This window comes from Podarcis melisellensis (assembly GCF_964234715.1).
Source record: "Podarcis melisellensis genome assembly, chromosome: 15".
NCBI classification, from domain to species: domain Eukaryota; kingdom Metazoa; phylum Chordata; class Lepidosauria; order Squamata; family Lacertidae; genus Podarcis; species Podarcis melisellensis.
Genome location: NC_138532.1, coordinates 3,406,948 through 3,415,883, shown reverse-complemented (window position 1 = coordinate 3,415,883; position 8,936 = coordinate 3,406,948). Strand labels below are relative to the sequence as shown.

The 8,936-nt window shown below is 44.3% G+C and overlaps 1 long non-coding RNA gene across 1 annotated transcript; it reads left to right on the top strand.

Moving 5' to 3' along the window:
• Positions 1–1,884: 1,884 nt before the first annotated feature.
• LOC309358289 lies at positions 1,885–6,942 on the top strand. The gene is made up of 3 exons (XR_014163415.1): positions 1,885–2,089; positions 4,821–4,876; positions 6,630–6,942. It is a non-coding gene; the product is annotated as an uncharacterized lncRNA (long non-coding RNA).
• The last annotated feature ends 1,994 nt before the right edge of the window (positions 6,943–8,936 follow it).

Sequence of the window (8,936 nt, the reverse complement as noted above, 5' to 3'; positions counted from 1 at the left end):
CACTTATTCAAATTTTGTAATGCAGTTCTGCAGCCAAGTATAATGCTTAAAGGTAAAGGTAAAGGGACCCCTGACCATTAGGTCCAGTCGTGGCCGACTCTGGGGTTGGGGGCGCTAATCTCGCTTTGTTGGCTGAGGGAGCCGGCATACAGCTTCCAGGTCATGTGGCCAGCATGACTAAGCTACTTCTGGCGAACCAGAGCAGCACACAGAAATGCCGTTTACCTTCCCGCCATAGTGGTACCTATTTATCTACTTGCACTTTGTGCTTTTGAACTGCTAGGTTGGCAGGAGCTGGGACCAAGCAACGGGAGCTCACCCCGCCGCAGGGATTCGAACCTCCGACCTTCTGATTGGCAAGCCTTAGGCTCTGTGGTTTAACCCACAGCACCACCCGCATCCCATGTATAATGCTTACAAAAATGCGTAAGCTAGGGGAAGTTGTGCAGAACAATACCTATAGTTCTGAAAATAGCATACAAAAATTCATTATATGGTGGGAAGTTGCTTGCTGAAATTGTTTATTAGTCCAAACTGCACACAAAATATCTGGTGAAGTGCACACTAAACTGCTGGTGTATTTTCGTGATGATTTCCTTTTTTGTTTTTGAAAAAAAAAAGAATGTTACCAACATGTGAAGAACAGAATTTAAGACTGGGACGTTAAGAAGCTTGGACAACTGAAATTCACATCCCAAGAGATGCATCCATCCCTTGCGATCCCTGCCTTGCTAGCGATGAGTAAACTTGGGCCAGCGCGTTAAAGAGGAGGGAAATGCTTTACCCAGGAGGACCCATGATGACAACATTCAAGTCATGCCCTAAAATGCTGTCGTCAGCCTTTCTTGCTGTGTTTCTGCTCTGTTTCCAGGCAGGGTTTTAAAGAAATGAAGGGAAAGCCATGGCTTCCTCTCAACCAACAGAAGCTTCCGTATCCCTCTCACTAAGCCAAACATAGTTGTGAATTTTGGTGAATGCAAGTGGAATCTGTAACAAAATGTTGCAGTGTGGAATGTTCCTGTTCAGGGTTACAGCCGCCTATCCCAGTCTTCCTCCTGCATTCTTTCCTGTTTCCTTTTAATTCTTGCTGTCAGGGAGCATGATGTGCCCACTGAGCATGCTCAGTTGTCCTTGGGCTGGAAGAGTAAAACAAATGATTGTTCCTCTACAGCCTAATTGCACATTCCAGAATTCTGCTGCCTCCTCCTGCTTATCTTGTAGCTCACGCTTAGACTTAATCAAGACATGCAGAATCAAATTCAAGACACAATCCTGTACCACTTCAGGCTGCAGGTGAGGGATGCCAGTTTTGAATGCTGCTCAAGAGCAATAAAAACCTCCCTCCACCAGGGGCGCCAACCTATAAAAAATATTGGGGAGGCGGGGGCCCATACCGACTTATAAAAAATATTGGGGGGGCCCAAGACCTCCAAACCGCTGCTGCTGGGGGAATGAAAGGGGCGAGCCCCGGGCTGCCCCGACCTTAAGTGAACCTGTGAGGGCCCGCCCTTTGCGGCAGCCGATTGGCTGCCGCCGTGGGCAGTGAATATTAATGAGCTAGGGGGAATCCCCGCTTCTCGCCCCACGAGATTGTTGATGGGTCGAGAGCCTGCAACCCCACCCCCTCTCTAGATCGGGAGTGGCTTTGTTTTAACTCATTACTGAATGTACAGTATTTTAAAAGGTAACTATCGTCAAACAAGGAAAATAAAAAATACCAACATAATTTTGTGATTTTACAAAGCATAATATAACTAATAATTTTCTTAAATTATTGGGGGGGCAGAGCCCCCCCAAACGAATTTTTAAGGGGGCTCGGGCCCCCTCAGGCCCCATGGAGTCGGCACCTATGCCCTCCACATTATAAATAGACGCACAAAGCAGGGGACAGGTTCCAGCTTAGCTCATTCCTTGCTTGCTACTTTTCTCCTTGCAGAGAAGCTTTCAAAAATGAGCTTCCTAACCTCTACAGCGTCCACATCACCAGGATTTGGCCCCAACTCTCTTTCACTGCATAAGTAGATCTGGCCTTCCTTCTGAAGAAATGCTCTTAGGATTGTTTCAACAAATATGCACTGCACCTTTAAAGGTAGGAGTGCTAACCAACACCTGGTCAGCAGTGTTGGGAAAATGCAGCTCAAGGGTTCCTTGCATGCACAAGGTGTTAGTCACCCTGTTCTGGCTGGGATCCTGCAATGATACGCCCAGTTTCTATTCAAACAGGCCAACTTTTGCTGCAATTCTGCCTTATCCTTCTTCTCCAAAGCTGCCCTGAGCATACTTTGTGTGCTGGCTGGCTGTACTTGAGTCAAATATACATAAAAGGCTTTCTTTGAAAAGCCAAAAACAAAATGCAGCATGTCCAGACCAGTGTAGTTTAATGAAGAGTTCAAAATAGGTTGTAATTCCTATGTTCCGTCCCTTACTCCTTTGCCAGAACAAAGTAGGCCGACCAAGGAGAAGGACTCTGGCATTGTGTGGTGCCGTTCTCCAGCCAAACAAGGGATACAAAAATGCCTATGGGGAAAAGCGCATTGGTAAAGGTCAGCATAAATCACCAGTGCTCAGAGATCTGCACTGGTTGCCAATTTGCTACTGAGCCAAGTTCAAGGTGTTTCTTAAAAACTTGGGATCAGTTTACCTATGAGATCGCCTTACCCTGTACAGTGGTTGAAATATACTCAGAGTCGCAAGGTGATTTCATGCTCTTTATTCAGCTCATAGTGGTGAGGAGGAATGAATGAAAGTCCCCTCAAAGTATCTGCTTTATATACATTATTTACACAATGGGCTGCACATGATTGGCTAATTCCAGAATTCTACTGTAAGCCAATCAGGTTGTGGATTCACTTCTAACTGGAGCATGATTGGGTGGTTCCTGCCAACCAATCATACTGCTGCATTGTTCTAGGACCAATCAGACTACTGCATTCTGAATCCTATTGTTCTAGGACCAATCAGACTGCAGCCTTTTGGATCCTATTGTTCTAGGACCAATCAGACTGCTGCAGTTTGGATCCTATTCAATTCAGTACATAACAGTGGTACTTCGGGTTACGTACGCTTCAGGTTACATACGCTTCAGGTTTCAGACTCCACTAACCCAGAAATAGTGCTTCAGGTTAAGAACTTTGCTTCAGGATGAGAACAGAAATTGTGCTCCTGTGGCACAGCGGCAGCAGGAGGCCCCATTAGCTAAAGTGGTGCTTCAGGTTAAGAAGAGTTTCAGGTTAAGACCTTTGGAATGAATTAAGTACTTAACCCGAAGTACCACTGTATTTGCCCACTCAACCCCTGTGATCAGTGGAATTGGCACTACTACGGGTGTCACGTAATTCCTGCTCCGCATTTGTAAGTGCTCCATCATTTAGTGTGGCAGCCCTTACACTTTGGAACTCCCCGCCTATTGATACCTAACAGGCACTGTCACTGTATTCTTTTCGGTGCCTGCTGGAAACATTTTTGTTTAAACAAGCCTGCCTAGATATTTAGAAAGTTGATGCGAGTTTTAATTTGTTTCAATCTGTGGTTGTGTTAACACTTTTTGTACACTTTAAATTACTGCTGTAAATTATTGCTGTAGTGATAATTTTATAGTTTTATCTTTTTTTGTAAATGGTTTTGAGTTGTCACACCCCCCCCCCCAAATTGAGCAGTGTATACATTTTATGAGATAAATAAAAAAGGGAAGGGAAATGCTTGCAAAATTTGCACAGACCTGAGAAAATTTGCAGGGAAGCCATGAATTTTAAAGTGGCATGATAGTGCATTTGCGGGGGGGGGGGTTTCTAGAATGGACCCACCAGCTGGAATTCCCCACTCCAGTTTAAAAGTGTTCACGCAAATGGAAAGGCAACTCAGCAGAAAGTAATTTAAAACAAGCAAACAGCTATAGCAGTTGTTCTTTTGTAGTGAGCGTTTTAGAACCATAGACTCAAAAGGTGGTAGGGAGTCTGTCTTCAAAAAGACCAAACATCAAAAGCAAAGCCACACACTTTGCTAGAAAATAAATATAAAAGGAGAGTGTTATAATAAAAGTAATCAGTAGATTATGATTTTGTTAGGTCACATCCACAACTGTACCTTTGACACACATTCAGATCTTTCTCCAAACTGCAGTTGCCAAGATTCTTTGGGGGAAGCTACAACTGTTCCAAGTGTCCCTATTTTCCAGGGACAGTTCTGAAATTACAAAAGCCACCCCAGCTTCTGATTTGATGCTGGAATGCCCCTGTTTCCCCTGCCAGTGCTGCCACCACCGCACTGGAGGAGGAGGGGGAGGAGCCAGTGCTTGTTCTCAGTGGTGGCAGTGGCGGCTGTGCGGGAGCCCCATGTTGCCTCTCCACGGCCACTGCTGCCGTCCTCCTCCCTTGGGCAGCAGCTGCTGGAGAGCAGCTGAGGAGGAGGAGGGACCACTGCTGCCACCGAGACCCAGCCTTGGCCTCACGTGACGCACTGGCTCTGGGGGGCAGGCAGGGCACGGCTGCCCTGGGCAGGAAGGAAGGCAGGAGCAGAGCACAAACCAAGGCTTTGTGCTTCCACATCTAAGCTTGCCCCTTTCTAAAATTTATTTGTTGGTGTGTGTTTTTGTAAACTTACCAAAGAATAAAATGAAATCAGAATCAATGGGTTTTCTCGGGATGGTGGAGGGGTGTGTGCTGTGTCCTTCTGGTGCAGCTGTGTGAGAAATGCTCAAGGGGTGTGTGACAAAAATGTGGGGTCGAGGAGGGTCAGTTGCAGGAGTGGGGAGTGAGAAATGTCCCTATTTTCATTGGAGGAATGTTGTAGAGTATGCTATAATTACACTGTGATTTTACAAGGGGGTCACATCCTTCCAGAGCACAGAATGAGCAAGAAGCTGCAGAGCCAGACTTCTGTAAGCACAAAGTATTAGTGGAAGTCAGTGCTAAATAAAGTGACCATTCTGTGTCACAACATAATTTAATTTATTTCTATATTGCCCTTCCTCCCATGGGAACCCAGGGCAATGCTCTGCATAAAAATACAATCTATGCAATCAAAACATTCTTTAAAAATACATTTCTAAAGCTAAAATCACAAAGCAATACCAACTGCTGAAATTTCAGTTGACATCCATGCCCCAAAGGAAAACAAGTATGTCTCCAATTTGTGTCTGAACACCGTCATTTTTTTAGACATGAAGATGCACTGCCTCACCTGGGAGGAGAACCTGTGGTCCTCCAGACTAACTCCCACCAGTTCCAGTCAGTATGGTCAATGGCCAAGAAGGATGAGAGTAAAGCCCAACAACGTCTAGAGGGCACCAGGTTGGGGAAGGATACTATATAATCTTGGTGTTCATCCCTAGATATGTGGAATGTTGGGATTCCACATCCTATCACATGTTCAGCTGTTAACCAAACAAATACAGTATTCTCTCTCTCTTTTTAAATGCACAAAAATAAGCCAATTTATGACCAGTGGAGCTTGCAAGAATTTTTGGGGGCAGCTTGAGGAGTGGCAGAAGAAATGAATCTCATGCCCCCCTGTGGCTGCAGCAGAGAGTGCAGAAAACTACTAACAACCCAAATATTCTGAAGGACAGTTAACTGACAAAGTGGTCTCTAGTCCATGGAAGCTTGCCCTGTAACCAATGTATCATCAACCTTCAGTGAACTCTGGTGGGTTTTTCCAACTCTATTCATCTTTATTCATTTCATTCTTATGAAACATGGAATCACAAAAGCCTTCTTAGCAGAGGTGGATTAATTATCTCAAAAGCTGAGCGGCTGAGAACATCGGTGGTGGAGGCAACCGTGCCAAGGTTAAATCGCAGCTGGAGTTCTTTGCAAGCAGTCTGGTGTCAGCTTGCGGCACCCTTGAGCAGCTGCTGGGATCTTAGCGCCCTGGCTGGGCCCTAGGAGAGTCAGAGGCCGCAGCTCAGTGGAAGAGCCCCTGCTTTGCCTGCGCAAGGTCCCAGGGTCAATCCCCAGTATCTCCCTGTAGAGAGAATATTGTAGATATTCCATTAGTTCACTGAGCTCGGTATTAAGTACCCATAAAGCTCCGTTTAAGGCTGCTTCCTATGTTACCATTGCTTTAAAAAACATTTCCAGTGCTCCCAGTGAGTTCTGGGCAGGTGGAGCTGAGGGATTCACATTTAAATCCCCACCCCAAACCCCTGACTTATCACTCAAAGGCATTGTGGGAAATAAAAATAGTAGTTTGCTCAGATTCAGCTAGTGATGTTTGCTGGCACCCACCGATCTGAAGGTGAGCTTGCTTACATTCACACTTTGGAATGACACACGTGCAAATGAATGTGGGAAGCATTAAACTTTATTTCTGTGAACTGGGGTTTGGCTTCCGACCCTGGGTCAAATTGTTTTCCAAAGTGTGAAATCACAGTTAAAACCAAATCTTGTGGTTGGTGCACAACCCTAACATAAATGGTTCCTTATGCAGGGGGCTTCCATGAAATGTTGATGAGAAAATACTGGTGGGTATGTTGCACCCATAGCAGGAGATGATTAGGCAACTGAGGATGCAATTCCAAGCGCACTTACTTGAGATTAAGTCCCATTGAATTCAATATGACTTACTTCCAAGCAGAAACAGTCAGGCTTGCACTGTAAATCATGACAAACAATGTCTCTGTTTCTCTGCAGAATTGCTCTGCACAGCTACAGAGGGTCTGAATCTGAGTCAGAGATTATAGTTCCTCTCTCTCCCTAGTGAAGACAAATGCCTGATCATACGACAAGCTATGCAAGCGTTGAATTATCTGTGGGCTCTAGTCATTCTTCATGTCTGAAGCAAGGCAGCAGCAGCATGTCATAAAGAGCCAAATTCTGCAGCGAAATGGCAGTTCCCTGCCCATATTTCCTCCTTTATTCCTTTCTGTATCTACATCGCACCCATGAAGAGTTATGACTTTAGTCCAGGCTTGCAGGGAAATAAAGCTTTATTTCATAATAAGGATGAACGTGGCCTGAATATAAATGCATGGAAATACAGAAGCTCCATTAAGTGATGCCATCATGGGATATGATTTAAAATACCAACCAAACAGGTCCAGATGAAGAATGTTTTGTGACACAGACTTCAGGTTCTAAGTTTTTGAGGCCAAGTATTACCTTCTAAGGAGGTAGAGGTGTTAGGAACCTTGAGTGGATCTAAACACAGGAAAGAAACGCTATAAATAAGTCAGAAATTAGATCGTTTTAACAAAATTAAAAACTTGCTATGAGAAATGTCCTTTTAAACCATTCCTGCTCTCTGGCGCCATCTGGTGTTGCATGTTTAAAACGGATTTGATTTGTTGTCTCTTTACTAATGTAGCTGAATCCCAGGACGAAACAGGCACCTAAAAGGCTCACCCTCCTCGACCTAATTGCACTCACCAATACAACTTAGTCTTTGTTTCAGCTTTATTCATTACTACAAACTCATGTTGCTGCCCTGTGCCAAAGCAGGGCAGGCAGATATTCAACAGGTAGAATTCTCATCCCTGCAGTTTCCATCTTAGGAAACACTTAAGATATGGGTGACAGGAGGGTCTTTTCCAAGGGCCAGAACCAGTTACAGCTGCAACTTTTCAACCAACGACTGCAACTATACCTCTTTTCCATTGGTGCGTTTGGCAGCAGTGACAGTGGTCAGCTGCAGGGAAAGGGAAGTTGGAGTTAGACTCCCATTCCATCTGGCCCATTCAGCATGACCAGTGGTTGGGGATCATAGGTGTTGTAGTCCAACATCCGGAGTGTCACAGCTTTCCACCCCTAATTTGCTGTGATAGCAAATATCTCCATGGCATTAATTAATTAACATTTATTTATTATTTGTTATACGTATTTAATGACCTAACCTACATTATACAATCTCAGAGTGGGGTACATACAAAATCAATATAACATCTGAAAACATAAACTATCAGTTGAAAACACAAATTAAAACTGATAAATTTAAAAAGCAATTAACAACAGCAGCTAACTTGGGGGGGGGGGAGGTTACTCATTTCATGTTTATCCTCTACCCCCAAAGTCACAGCTGCTTGAAGCTGACCCAAAAGTTGGCAGTGCTCTGCAGGGTTCAGGTTTATCACCACTGCAGCTGTTAAAAGTTGTTGCCAAAAGTGTTTCTGCCTCATATTTGATTTAGAGGTCAGGCTTATCCCTCATGAAAGAGTTATTGTTATCCTCAAAGTATGTTGGGATTGGCTATAAAAAGACATTGGAAGAAGGCTATGTAGCCGTTTTCTTTCTCTTCTATTCTCCATCATCTCCCTTTGAGTGTCGCTAACCATTTAAAAAAGTTTAAAAGATATATAAACTGACCTGGGAAAGGGAAAGAGCTGTATGACTTGACCTTAGAGATGTCACAGGTACTAGCCAATAGCCCAGAGAGAACTCACAACACAACATAAGAAGAGCCTACTGGATCAGGCCAGTGGAACCATTTAGTGCCACATCCTGTTCTCACAGTGCCAGACCAGATGCCATAGTGTTCCCCCCTCCTGCAGTTTCCAGCAACTGGTAGTCTGAAGAAAACTGCCTCCAATCGTGGAGGCAGAACACACCATCAGGTGAGCAATGGAAACACTATCTTTGGGGCAGTTGGTGGTGATGGGCTGCATTTCTTCCCATCAGTAATATACTGAAGACTGCATCTATTCATTTTTGGATGTGGGCAAAAATCAATAATCCAAGAAAGATGCATTTCCTTCTCTCTTACCCTCATTGCATGAGCTAAAACCAATTTTCTAAATAGGCCCTCATTTTACAGGGGTGGAAGCAACATGGAGAACTTAGCCAACCGCATTTATCTAATAAATGCCCTCACTATAAAACGTATATTTATTTGCTTCTTGTTTATGCTGCTTCCTTATTGCCTTCATCTCTCTTTGGAGGGGATGAGCCTTCTATTGATTACACATTGAACCTCTTGGCCATCTTTGCAGAGCTCTATAAAGTCAA